Genomic DNA, 12,606 nt, shown 5'->3' on the forward strand with positions numbered 1-12,606 from the left:
TTGTGTTTGGGGTGCAGGAGATACCATTTTTGAGTCAAATCCTCACTCCTCATGAATTCCGCATGGACCCCGCCAAGGTCCAGGCTGTGACGGAATGGGTCCAACCTGCCTCCCTGAAGGCGCTACAGTGCTTCTTGGGGTTCGCAAATTATTACAGGAGATTTATTGCTAACTTTTTGGTCATCGCTAAGCCTCTTACGGACCTCACTCGCAAGGGTGCTGATCCCCTCCACTGGCCTCCTGAGGCTGTCCAGGCTTTTGAGGCCCTTAAGAAGTGCTTTATCTCGGCCCCGGTGTTGGTTCAGCCCAACCAAATGGAGCCATTTATCGTGGAGGTTGACGCGTCCGAGGTGGGAGTGGGGGCTGTCTTGTCCCAGGGTACCAGGTCCCTCACCCGTCTCCGTCCCTGTGCCTACTTCTCCAGGAAGTTTTCGCCCACTGAGAGTAACTATGATATTGGCATTTGAAGAGTGGCGCCACTTCCTGGAGGGGGCTAGGCACCAGGTAACGGTCCTTACCGGCCACAAGAATCTGGTTTTCCTAGAATCGGCCCGGAGGCTAAACCCGAGACAAGCTCGATGGGCGTTATTTCTTAACAGATTCAATTTTTTGGTTACCTATAGGGCTGGGTCTAAAAATATTAAGGCTGATGCACTGTCGCGTAGCTTCATGGCCAGCCCTCCTTCGGAGGAAGATTCTGCTTGTATTTTGCCTCCAGGTATAATCATTTCCTCTATTGATTCTGATTTAGTCTCTGAAATTGCTGCTGATCAAGGTTTAGCTCCCGGGAACCTTCCTGAGAACAAGCTGTTTGTTCACCTGCAATTCCAGCTAAGGGTACTTAGGGAAAATCATGACTCCGCACTATCTGGTCATCCAGGCATCCTGGGTACCAAGCACCTCATTGCCAGAAACTATTGGTGGCCTGGGTTGCCTAAAGACGTTAAGGCCTACGTCGCCGCTTGTGAAGTTTGTGCTAGGTCCAAGACTCCCAGGTCCCGACCAGCGTGCTTACTACGTTCTTTGCCCATTCCCGAGAGACCTTGGACCCATATCTCCATGGATTTTATCACCGATTTGCCTCCATCTCAAGGCAAGTCGGTGGTGTGGGTTGTAGTAGACCGCTTCAGTAAGATGTGCCACTTTGTGCCCCTCAAAAGACTACCCAATGGTAAGACGTTAGCTACCTTATTTGTCAAACACATCCTGCGTCTCCATGGGGTCCCTGTCAATATTGTTTCTGACAGAGGGGTACAATTTGTTTCATTGTTTTGGAGAGCCTTCTGTAAAAAGTTGGAGATTGATCTGTTCTTCTCCTCTGCCTTCCATCCTGAAACTAATGGCCAAACTGAGAGGACTAATCAGTCTCTAGAACAATATTTAAGGTGTTTTATCTCTGACTGTCAATATGATTGGGTCTAATTCATTCCCCTCACCGAATTCTCCCTTAATAACCAGGTCAGTAACTCATCAGGGGTATCCCCCTTTTTCTGTAATTTTGGGTTTAATCCACAGTTCTCCTCCGTTTCACCTGGTAGTTCCAACAATCCCGAGGTAGAGGTCGTTCATCGGGAACTGTGCACAGTCTGGGCCTAGGTTCAGAAGAACCTAGAGGCGACCCAGAGCATACAAAAATCTCAGACAGATAGAAGACGTTCTGTTAACCCCTTGTTTATGGTCGGGGATCTGGTGTGGCTATCGTCAAAGAACTTGCGCCTTAAAGTCCCGTCCAAGAAGTTTGCTCCCCGGTTTATAGGGCCGTACAAGGTCATTGAAGTCCTCAATCCTGTCGCCTTCCGACTGGAGTTGCCCCCATCTTTTCGAGTACACGACGTGTTTCATGCCTCCCTCCTTAAACGCTGCTCCCCGTCCTTGGCTCCCTCGAGGAAACCTCCTGTCCCCGTTCTCACCCCTGAGGGGGTAGAATTCGAGGTGGCCAAGATTGTGGACAGCAAGATGGTCCAAGGCTCCCTCCAGTACCTGGTCCATTGGAGAGGATACGGGCCTCAGGAGAGGACTTGGGCACCCGCCCGGGATGTTCACGCTGGGGTATTGGTCAGCAGGTTCCACCTTCGTTTCCCCAATAAACCAGGTCCATCTTTAAAGGGTCCGGTGGCCCCTCATAAAAGGGGGGGTACTGTTAAGGATCTGCCAGGCACAGCTTCTGTATCCACGCCCATAGGTAATCAGTCTGCACCTGCTTCTATGTCTGTGAGACTGACTCCATCTTCCTCCACTCAGGATGGCAGGCTGAGGAGTGGGAGAGCCTATCACAGCCTGGCCAGACGGAGCTAGCTCCCGCCCTCTGTCTATTTATACCTGCCTTTCCTGTTCCTCCTTGCTTGTGATTCTTCTCTGTTGGTTTCCTGGCCCTGCTGCAGCTTCTTGAACTACTTGTCCCTGCTTCGTATTGACCCTGGCTTACTGACTACTCTTCTGCTCTGCGTTTGGCACCTCGTACTCTCCTGGTTTAACTCGGCTCGTTTACTTCTCTTGTTGCTCACGGTGTTGCCGTGGGCAACTGCCCCGTTTCCCTTTGTTCTGTGTTTCCTTGTCTGGTTGTCTGTCGTGCACTTACTGAGTGTAGGGACCGTCGCCCAGTTGTACCCCGTCGCCTAGGGTGGGTCGTTGCAAGTAGACAGGGACTGAGTGGCGGGTAGATTAGGGCTCACTTGTCTGTTTCCCTATCCCTGTCATTACAGCATGTCTATTTATCGTTGGGGTGTGATTGAATTATGATGTTGGCCTTATATTCATTACTCCACCAGACTTACCAGACGGATTCTTTACACTTGCTGACGAAATTAGGGGATGTCTTGACTTGCTTGCACGTCTGCTTGTCTTTTCATATAGGTCTACAATCTACTCCCCTACTTGATATGTGCATTATTCAATATATGTAGTATTCACTTTATTTAGATGCCAAACGTTTCATCCCGGTGATGTCGTCTGATCTATTGTGTGACTCATTTTCATCTGTGTTTGATGTTTACAAATAAAGTATTTTAACAGTTTCATCAATGACGGTGTTAAGTCTCATGTTTTTTTGTAGGTATGTAGACTTAGTATTGGTGAGATGCACGATTGTACAAGTTTCCACACACTGACATATTGATATGTACAATTACGCTGCATTCAGTCACGTCTACTTGATATATGTATACCTTATGCTATCTAAAATTGAGGGATCTAAAGGGGCATAAATTCACATGACAAGAACATAGTACTACCACTTTATAAATCTCTAGTAAGACCGCACTTGAAATATTGTGTCAAATTTTAGGCACCATGGAATATTGTGTACAGTTTTAGGCACCAGTGTACAAGAAAGAAATAGTAGAGCAGGAGCTGGTTCAAAGATGGGCAGCAAAAGTATATTGGGTGGACTACAGTACCCAGAAAGATGATCAAAATTAGGGTTATTTAATTTAGACAGAAGACGGCTGTGGGGTGACCTAATAATTGCAGTATGTAGAAAAATATCAAAGATCAATACAGAGATTTCTCTCATGATCTATTTATACCTAGGACTGTGATTGTAACAAGGGGGCATCTTCCACGTCTAGAGGAAAGGAGGTTGCTACACAAAAATAAATAAATAACTTTTTACTTTAAGGGTAGTGAGACTATGGAACTCTCTGCCAGAGGAAGTTGTCATGATTAGTTCACTGAGTTTAAAAGGGGCATAGACATCTTTCTTGAGTATATTAACCCTTTTAGGGCAAACACATTTTTTTTATTTTTTGTTTTAGTTTTTCCCCAATTTTTTAGTACGTACAACTTTTTGATCACTGTTTAAAACATTTACTTTGAGTGCTAAGGTGACCAAGAAACAGCGATTCTGGTGTTTTAATTTTTATTTTACGCGGTTCACCGTGCGGGTTATAAAATTTTATATTGTAGCAGTTTGCACTTTTACGGACGCAGCGATACCAGTTATGTTTAATAAAAAAATTTTTTACATTACTTTAGAGCAAAAAGGGTTTCTTTTGAACTTTCAATATTTTTTTATATAGTGTACACTACTAAAAACGTAATTTAACTTTTTTTTTACACTTTTTATTAGTCTCCCTAGGGGTTTTGAACCAGCGATCATCAGATTGCTGGTTCAATACACTGCAATACTAATGTATTGCTGTGTATTGTCATTATTACAGGCTTCTGCTAAACCCTGCCAGAGGCATGGCATAAAAAAGGCAGGAAGAAGTCAGACCAGGGGGCCGTCATTAGGCCACTTGGTTACCATGTCAACCGATGGGTTAGATGTCTTTCTAATGGCTTAGATGTCGCGGACGCCATTGACCGCAGCATCTAAGTGGTTAAACGGCCATACACAAAGCGATCTCTGTGTGAGGTGTGAGCTGTATTACACAGCTAACACCCGCAGCGTATGTAGCGGGCTCAGCGCGTGAGCCCAATTCATACTTCCCGCCATGCACCAGGACGTGCAGTTACGTCCAGATGCATAAAGGGGTTAATATTCTTATTGCCATACTGGATTCGGGAAGGAATTTTTCCCTAAGATGGGGAAAAATGGCTCCTGCCTTATGGGACTTTTTGCCTTTCTCTGGATCAACATTGCAGAATAATGAGCTAAACTAGATGGACTTATGTCTTTTTTCTTCCTCACATGCTATGTTACTATTTTACTATATAATTTGCAATGGGCTCTTCATTTACACTACAGTGTCTGTTCTAAGTCAGCTGCCAGTGTGCAAAAATAAATGAGTGCTGAAAGTTGTAACCTCATAACTGACATTCTTTCTATTTGAAGTAGTCCAATACTATTTTCAAATCTGTTTATGACACAGCTAAATGGACCAGAATGTACAGTATCCCCGGACACAAAGATGAATGAACATGTTGTTCTTCAATCATTCTGTAGTGTATAGTTGTAAGAGTCCAGCACGTCCGGTTGAGGCATGGTACTTAATTGCAGTAGTTTATCTTTTGCTATTGCCTGCGCAGTTCCCTTATACGGTATGTCATAATGAATGGATTACATTTAGCATATAGTCATCTTCTATGGGCCCATGGTCGTTCGGACCAATAGTTTTACTTTGTTTTGAATTCTAACTACAAAACTCCTTTATAATAAAAAATATGTGTAATTACTTGAAGACTATTCATTAGCTTTAAACATTATATCCAATAGATACTCTCACTAAGGTACTACAGACCACATCCAGGTCTACTTCAATACACACATTCCCTATGGGAACAAGGCAGCATACACTCTAGGTCCCTGATTCTCAAGGTCTCCTACCATGCTACATGAAGCAATCTAAGCAGCCCACTAGAATACAGATCCTTCTAGATCCTAAGACCTACAGTTTCCACCGGGTTTGAGAACAGCATCCCTAAGGGTATGTTCACACGGCAACGTCAATTACGTCTGAAATTACGGAGCTGTTTTCAGGCGAAAACAGCTCCTGAATTTGACGTAATTGCTTGCACTCGCGTTTTTCGAGGCGTCCATTACGGACATAATTGGAGCTGTTTTTCAATGGAGCCAATGAAAAACGGCTCCAATTACATCCCAAGAAGGGACATGCACTTCTTTGAGGCGGCCGTCTTTTTATGCGCCGTCTTTTGACAGCGTAAAACGCCTGAATTACGTCCGTAAATAGGGCGTGTGAACATACCCTTACTCTCTCACTGGTTCCCACACCTAATACTACATAGGTGATGGATCCGGTGCAAATGGTTTCGTTGTGTAAGGGTTCCGTTGTTTTAACTGAATCAATACCGTAGTCGACTGCGCTATTCATTCAGTCAAAATGACAGAATCCTTGCACAACGGAGACAAACGGAAACCATTTGCAACCTATTGTTTCCATTTGTTTCAGTCAGGGTTCCGCTCATGGGTTCCCCTGGCGGAAAGCTCTGACGCAACCCATGAACGGAGATGTGAACGAAGCTTTACAAGTACATTTTTTTACTTCTTGTTCTGTTTCTGCCTACTACATTGTAGTTCTTTATAAAAACAATGGAGATGAGTCATATGTTTCTGAGGGTCTAGGCAAGCATACCTAAAAATTCATACACTGAGGCCTCCTTCACGCAGTTTTTTTTCCTGCAGTTTTAGTTGCTTGTAAAAACTGGCATGAATTTCAAGCATTTTCATTGCGTTTTTTGCAATCTTTTATGGTCGCATTCTATAGAGAAACCTATAGTAAAAATGCCTGAAAAAACATACACTTAGATAAATAATGCCACAAACAAAAAAGCATTACTTGTAGTGTGTTTTATATTTCATTATAGACTTTCAGCTAACGTCTTGCCTCAGCTAACGTCTTACCTCAGTTTTGGTGAAAAAATGAAACCTTTCTTAAAAGACAGCTGCTCCATAGCTAAAACCCCCGAAAATCAGCTGATGTCGACAGAGGAAGCTGCAGATGGCAACATGTTCCAAATGTTGAATACACGGTGCTCATTTAAACAAATTGGTAACCATTTAATATGTGGTTATGCCAAGTTCTCTAAAGTGGAGGCAACTCTTTCTCTTGGCTCTCCATCCTGGCTAATGACTGAGGTCAAAAGCGGTGGACTCCGTCTATCACAACAAATGGAAAGAAGTAATAAAGAAAGTCTTTATTTTTTTATTGTGTTAGAACATTGTGTATGCAAAATAAAAAGATGAACTTTTGCATAGATTTTGTCATCCTCTTTTAGGATTGCTACCTGGGACTGGACTACCCTTCTTTGACCACTCAATTCAACTACTTTGGCGCTTGGTGCTATTTCTGTCCTATTAGTTGTAAAATATGGAAAGGGGTTGTCTGATGGGATAGACATTCCATGCTAATGACAGACAAAATGAAGCTCTACCTTTAGAGCCACATTAATGAATATACACTATCTGGGCAAAATTATGTGAACACCTGACCATCACACCTATATGAGCTTGTTTGGCATTGCATTCCATAACCATGGGCGAGTTGAGCCCTCTTTTGTGGTAATAACACTTCACTCCTCTGGAAAGGCTTTCCACAAAATGTTGGCATTTGTGCGAATTTGTGCCTATTCAGCCAAAAGAGCATTTGGGAGTTCAGGCACAAATTTTGGACGAGAAAATCTGGCTCCCAATAGACTTTTCAATTCATCCTAAGGCTTTATTCAGACGAACGTGAAAAACGTCCGTGCAACGCGTGTGATTTGCACGCGCGTTGCACGGACCTATATGTGTCTATGGGGCCGTGCAGACATGTCCGTGGTTTTTGCTCAGCGTGAGTCCGCTGAAAAAAAGTCACGACATGTCCGTTCTTTGGGCGTTTTGCACGCATCACGCACCCATTGAAGTCAATGGGTGCGTGAAAACCACGCATGCCGCACGGAAGCACTTCCGTGCGAACTGCGTGATTCGCGCAAGAGCTGTCAAAAGGATGAATGGAAACAGAAAAGCACCACGTGCTTTTCTGTTTCCAAGCATCCAAACGGAGTGTCTTTGCGAGGAGCGAACCCCGACAACCGAAGCTAACTTCACCGGGTTCGGCCAAACTCGTTTTGGCCGAACCCGGCAAAAAAATTTCCGGTCCGCGAAATCGGGAGACATTCACTGTGCATGGTGATGAAAGAGTTAAACTGTTTCAGCACCATGGACAGTGACTTGCGATCCCAAAATACATGAACCTGTAAAAAAAACCCGAAGTTCTAACTTACCGATTACTCCTGTCTCCTTCCTGCAGTCCGACCTCCCGGGATGACACTTCAGTTCAAGTGACAGCTCCAGCCAATCACAGGCCAAGCACAGGCTGCAGCCAATCACAGGCTGCAGCGGTCACTTGGACTGCCGCGTCAACCAGGGAGGTGGGGCCCGATGTCAAGAGAGGCGCGTCACCAAGGACGCGTCACCAAGGCAACGGCCGGGAAGTTCTCGGTAAGTAGGAACTTTATCTTTTTTTTTTACAGGTTTTTCGCTGTTGTTTTCGGCATTCACTGTCGAGGGTGATGAAAGATTTAGCTCTTTCAGCACCTTGGACAGTGACGGGCGTCGACAAGCCTCATCTCTATGATGTCGGCTGCGCGAAAATCACGCAGCCGCGCATCATACACGGATGACACACGGAGCTGGCAAGTGATTTTTGCGCGCGCAAAACGCCGCGTTTTTGCGTCCGCAAAAACGCCACGTTCGTGTGAATCCAGCCTAAAGGGGTTCGATGGGGTTGAGGTCAGGGCTGTGTGCTGGCCAATCTAGTTTCTTCACACCAAACTTGACAAACCATGACTTTATGGACCTTGCTTTGTGCACAGGGACACAGTAATGCTGGAACAGGAAAGGGCGTTCCGCAAACTGTTGCCACAATGTTGGTAGAATACAATTGTCTAACATATTTTTTATGATTTTTGCATGGCATGCACTTCAGCACCCGGCACCCCTCTCTGTGAGTTTGCATTGTCTATCACATTATGACTGAGCTATTGTTACTCCTAGACGCTTCCACTTTACAATAATAGCACCTATAGTTGACCAGGGTAAACATGGCAGATCAGAAATGTCAGAAAATGACTTGTGGCAAAGATTACATCCTATGACAGTGCCATTTTTAAAGTCACTGATCTCCTCAGTATGACCCATACTACTATCAATGTTCATCTATTTATATAGCTCTGTGCTTGATTTTATGCACCTAATTGCAATGGGTGTGGCTGAAGCACCTGAACTCAATAGTTAGTAGGGGGTCCACGTACTTTTGGCCATATATTGCACTATGGATCTCCACAAAGAGAAATACACCAATATTAGGTGTTTAGCATGTTTTAAAAGGGCTGAAGGAAATCTTGAATTCCCTGCAGCTGCCCTGGATCACACTGTGATCTGGACTGCAGATACAGGTTGTCATAAAATTGTTTGGTGCCATTAACAAGTATAGCAGGTATCTAAGGGAAATTTAAAAATGTAAATGTAAAAGTAATTATTGGAACACTCCCACATAGTGTTGAGAGTATTTACATGGGAAATTGCTATTTTTTGCAATACACTAATATATTATAAAGCAGCTCTAATAGTCTTACACCATGTGGAGGGCCTGAGGGGGTGGTGCATGACACAAGGATTCAACAATTTTCCAAAAATTTCCAAAAAATGAATTCCTCTGTCATTCACTGCCTTCCTCAGGTTAGGCACTAGGCATAGTCAGGAGTGTAGCTGGGGGGGGCAGACGGGCACAACTAGGTGGTAGGGAAGGGGGGCGCCGTGGCAGAGCAGCTGATTGCTGCTGATAGACGCTCTGTATGTCGGACACCAGCAGCAGCGATCAGCGTTAGGAAGAGCCAGGAGTTCATGCGGCGGCGTTCTGACTGGGGTCTGTGACGGCCCGGGAGTGAACCAGTCCAGGCACCTGACCTGTCACCTGATCTCACTGGTCCACTCCAGGGCTGTCACCGACCCTAGTCAGAAGGAACAGCGCCGCATGACCTCCTCGGCTCCTCCGGTGAGTCCCGTCAGGCAGAGCGGAGAGTGGTAGAGGTAGGCTACCGCTCTCTGCTCTGTTTACAGTGTGGCGCTATTTACAAGGGGTGGGGAGTGTGATGCTATCTACAAGAGGGGTGACGGGCTGTGTGTGGCACTATTTACAAGGAGGGCTGTGAGTGGCGCTATCTACAAGGGGGGCTGTGTTTGGCACTATTTACAAGGGGGGGCTGTGTGGCGCAGTTTACAAGGGGGGGCACTGTGGCGCTATTTTACAAGGGGGGTCAGTGTGGTGCTATTTACAAGGGGGTCAGTGTGGCGCTATTTACAAGGAGGGGCTGTATGGTGCTATATACAAGCGGGACTGTGTGGCATTATCTACAAGGGGGCTGTGTGGCACTATCTAAAAGCGGGGGCTGTGTGTGGCACTATCTACAAGGGGGGCTGTGTGTGGCACTATCTACAAGGTGGGCTGTATGTGGCGCTATTTACAAGGGGGGCTGTGTGGCGCTATCTACAACAGGGGGCTGTGTGGCACTATCTACAACAGGGGGGCTGTGTGGCATTAACTACAAGGGAGAGCTGTGTGTGGAGCTATCTACAGGGTGCTGTGTGGCGTTATATATAAGAGGGGGCTGTGTTTGGCACTATCTACAGGCAGCTGTGCGTGGCGCTAGCTACAGGGGACTGTGTGACATTATATACAAGAGGGGGCTGTATGTGGCGCTATCTACAGGGGGCTGTGTGTGGCGCTATCTACGAGGGGTCTGTGTATGGCACTATCTACAGGCAGCTGTGTGTGGCATTATATACAAGGGGCTGTGTGTGGCCTCTTTAATTTATTCTTATGGTTACTCCCTTATAGAACTATATCGCTTGAAAATGTACAAATAGTTTTATGCTCGAGTTACATAAAAAAATTGTGAAAAACAAAATTACACCTCATTGATTGGTAGAGCAAGCAAACACGGCGAGGGGGAATGAGATGTCAGGAAAGAAGTTGGGGGTGGGGGGGGGGCGCCATTCTGAATCTTTGCCCTGGGTGCCGGAGAACCTAGCTACGCCTCTGAGCATAGTAAAATGTATCAGTTTAGCATGGAGAATTCCTTTAAATGCGATAACAATTTAGCAATATTGACATTTACTTGAAAGTTAAAACATGTTTGAATTTTCTTTGAAAACTAGTTTGTTACAATAGACATACAGCTTATCTGCGTGAATGTTAATTTCAGCTCATATTATCAGAAATATCTGCAAAGTTAAAATAAAAAGCTTTAGTCATGTAACCTAAACACGCACCCTTCTGTGCCTGCCCTAGGCTGGCGAACATACTTTATGCCACCTAACCCTGGTACTTCTTGCTTCAGTGCATTGGCTGAACACCTGCTGGCCAAGATTAGTAGCCTGCAATTTGGACGGTACATTCATGCCCCTATGGGAAGTACTACAATATTAAAAATATATAACTGTACTGAAAGAGAAATGAAAGGTACAAAACAGTGGATTTTTCCTATAATTTGCTAGACATATAAAAAGGAGAACCAGCTCATGCCCTACAGATACTGAACCTTCTCCATTGTGGAATTAAGCTTCTTCCTCTTTTTCATGTGAAGGCATTAGTTGAGAAACTTCCGTATGCATATTTGGAACACAGGCACCATGGGCAGATTAAGGGTACCATGGGCCCTGTGTTGTTTGAAATGTGTAGGCTCGCTCCAGTCTAGGATTTTTAAATTGTGTGCAACACTATAAGTATCACATACACATGCATAGATACCTACCTACACTAACTACATTACACACATTTATTACTGATACATCTATATTTGCAATCCAGAAACTTGACCTGGCAAGACCCAAGAGCCACATGGGGTGGGGGAAAGTTTATTTAGTTGTGAGCAGCCCATCACTGCTAATTATGTGAGATAATTACATTCCCTGTGCAGACTTCTAAAACTATGGGCAACTCTGCAGTGTAAAAGAAGCAGGCTTATTGCATAGATACTGTAATAGAAACAAGCTTGCTGCATAAATACGGTAACCGAACCAAGCTTACTGCATATATACGGTAACAGAACCAAGCTTACTGCATAGATACAGTAACAGAACCAAGCTTACTGCATAGATACTGTAATAGAACCAAGCTTAGTGCATAAATACGGTAACAGAACCAAGCTTACTGCATATTTACGGTAACCGAACCAAGCTTTCTGCAGAAATACAGTAACAGAACCAAGCTTACTGCATAGATACGGTAACAGAACCAAGTTTACTGCTTAAATACAGTAACAGAACCAAGCTTACTGCATAGATACGGTAACAGAACCGAACTTACTGCATAGATATTTCTACCGAAACAAGCTTACTGCATAGATACTTCTACGGAACCAATCCTACTGCATAGATACGTATGCTAACAGAACGAAGCTCAGTGCATAAATATATTACAAAAACTAAGCTTACTGCCTAGTTACTGTAACATAAACAAGCTTACTGTATAGATACTGTAATAAAACCAAGCTTACTGCATAAATACGGTAACAGAACCAAGCTTACTGCATAGATACGGAAACAGAACCAAGCTTTCTGCATAGATACTGTAATAGAACCAAGCTTACTTCATAAATACAGTAACAGAACCAATCTTACTGCTTAAATACGGTAACAGAACCAAGCCTACTACATAGATACGGTAACAGAACCAAGCTTACTGCATAGATACTGTAATAGAACCAAGTTTACTGCATAAATACGGTAACATAACCAAGCTTACTGCTTAAATACTGTAACAGAACCAAGCTTACTGCATAGATATGGTAACAGAACCAAGCTTACTACATAGATAAGGTAACAGAACCAAGCTTACTGCATAGATACTGTAATAGAACCAAGCTTACTGCATAGATACGGTAACAGAACCAAGCTTAGTGCATAGCTACTGTAATAGAACCAAGCTTACTGCTTAAATACGGTGACAGAACCAAGCTTACTGCATAGATAAGGTAACAGAACCAAGCTTACTGCATAGATAAGGTAACAGAACCAAGCTTACTGCATAGATACGGTAACAGAACCAAGCTTATTGCATACAGTAGATACGGTAACAGAACAAAGCTCAGTGCATAGGTATACAAATGTAGCAATCCTTATCTTGACTGATAAGTTTTCACGATGCAGCAAGTAATCACTTAAAG

The sequence above is a fragment of the Rhinoderma darwinii genome, chromosome 3 (assembly GCF_050947455.1).
Source record: "Rhinoderma darwinii isolate aRhiDar2 chromosome 3, aRhiDar2.hap1, whole genome shotgun sequence".
Classification (NCBI taxonomy): Eukaryota; Metazoa; Chordata; class Amphibia; order Anura; family Rhinodermatidae; genus Rhinoderma; species Rhinoderma darwinii.